Genomic DNA, 2095 nt, shown 5'->3' on the forward strand with positions numbered 1-2095 from the left:
GCGCGCGTGATGTGTGCGTGTGTGTGTGTGTGTGCGCGCGTGTGTGTGTGTGTGTGTGTGTGTGTGTGTGTGTGTGTGTGGGTGTGTGACTGTGTGTCTACGCGCCTGCATAGATCAATGGTAGATAAAAATACAGCTGTGTACAGGCATAGCCTGAAACCAGTCTGTGCTTTTGTTTTTACATAGTTACATACATACATGAGCGAGTAACTGGTCTCGTGCTCTCTTTGTTCGCAGGGGCCGATCTGAAATAATACTAGTCCAAGACTGTACACGACCACTGCATATGGACCCACAACAATATAGGTACACGTGCAAGTGTGTGTGTAATATATACAGTACAACGTGAATTTCAGCTGCTGGTAGTTATATAATGCCGCTGCCGCTTCTTACAGCACATATCAAGATTGTAGACGTTAGTAAAGAGGCTCGTGATGTGAGAGAGAAAGGGTTGATGCTGGGTGACTGCCTGAGTCATGTGATGATTTTATTGTACGCGCAGATGTGAAGTGTGATGACGTTGGCATGAATGATGTCACGGATGTATAAAAACATTGAACGTATTCGGTTAGTGATATATATATATATAAAGAAGTGCGGTTTTATCCGTCGTGCGTGCAATTTGTGTTTTCGCATATGCGCGTATAATAGCGTACGTATCCGCTCTGTCTGTAAATGTTACTCTCGCTGTTGTGTCACGTATTTACGAATTGTCATCTGAGTATAATGGCCCGGATATATCCTCCAAAACATAATAGCTTACACTGATTGTGCCATTCTATATACCTGAATGTATATATCCCTATTATCTACTCCTGCTGATATGTATGTATATATATGTATACATACATACGCCTACAATGTTTCATATTCTACTTCCCTATATATTGACAGAGACTTAGTAGACAGGTCATGGATAGATAAATAGTTCACACTAAATTCATGGGTCTGTGCAGTGTTCTGTCTTCCGCATAGCAGTTACGAATCAAGGCCAAAGGGGCAAGAGACCAAAGAGAAATTGAGAAAAAAGACCAAAATACACCAGCATAAAGACATCTTTGTACTTGGCTTATTTCGCTCGTGTGGGAAAACAAAAATCCACTCTTTACGAAATTGAAAGGTATTTTTGTTTGTAAAGCCTTGTACACAGTAGTTCGTTACATGATTTACTATGATTCAACGGGCGAGTAGCCTGTGCTATCATTGGCAAGTAAAGATAGATATCAAATACAATATCAGCTAATGAATAATAACAGTGATTTGATAAAGCTCATCGAACCTTGTGTGTATGCTATCAATAGAGTTTTTATTTAGACCCGCATTAACGAATCTATATTATATAAAGGGCTTGATAAATGAAAAATACTGTCCAGCTACATATGGTTAAGGGCGCATAAACCCTGTTTGTGGATTATGTGCTCTTAATAAGATGCAGTCAGATAATCAGCAACACACAAATATGCCGTTGTATCCTCTGCCAAAATTGCAGTATTTTTATTCGTTGCCCCTTTATCGACGTGCCAGCATCTAAGCCCGTCGGGCATGCAAGATGGTTTAATATGATGAATACGTAGTCGTATATTTCTCAGCTTCTCTCCCAAAAGTTGGAAGGGTGAAAATGCTTTCAGCTTGGTTATACTCATATAATAGTCTGGATTGGAAGTATTGTGGCCATACTGATGATTGTGATCAATTAGTTAGTGAATGAAGGGAAGAAGGTAGGAAGAAGTTGTGAATGTTTGAATGAACGATTGATGACCGTTTTAAGTTATTGTGTAAAGAAGAAATAAATATATGAATTAATTAAAATTAATAAATGTGCATGGTTTTTTATTAAACACAGGGGCGACTGTAATAACAAGAACTCGGGAGGGCCGACCATGTAATGAGGCGCCAGAATTAACCATAACTATAATCTAGATAATTTTTATGATTTTAAGTAATTTATTACCATAGTGGTGATCCGAAATGAGATACAAGCTGGTTTATGCTAAATACAAATAGCCATCTGGACTGTGTTACGTGCAAGTACACTGATATATATTTGTGTATGTGTGCGTGCGTGTGTGTGCGTGCGTGCGTGTGTGTGTGCGTG

The 2095-nt window shown here is 39.1% G+C and overlaps 1 protein-coding gene across 1 annotated transcript in view; it reads left to right on the forward strand.

Annotated features, from left to right (window-relative positions):
* Positions 1 to 1813, forward strand: part of LOC106804733 (PWWP domain-containing protein 2A-like) — a 13213-nt gene extending 11400 nt beyond the window's left edge. Inside the window, exon 4 of the mRNA XM_014806053.1 lies at positions 238 to 1813. The gene's annotated coding sequence lies outside the window, so the exon portion shown is untranslated. The remainder of the gene's footprint in view (positions 1 to 237) is intronic.
* The last annotated feature ends 282 nt before the right edge of the window (positions 1814 to 2095 follow it).

Source organism: Priapulus caudatus, unplaced genomic scaffold (assembly GCF_000485595.1).
Source record: "Priapulus caudatus unplaced genomic scaffold, Priapulus_caudatus-5.0.1 Scaffold85, whole genome shotgun sequence".
In the NCBI taxonomy this organism is placed as follows: Eukaryota; Metazoa; Priapulida; class Priapulimorpha; order Priapulimorphida; family Priapulidae; genus Priapulus; species Priapulus caudatus.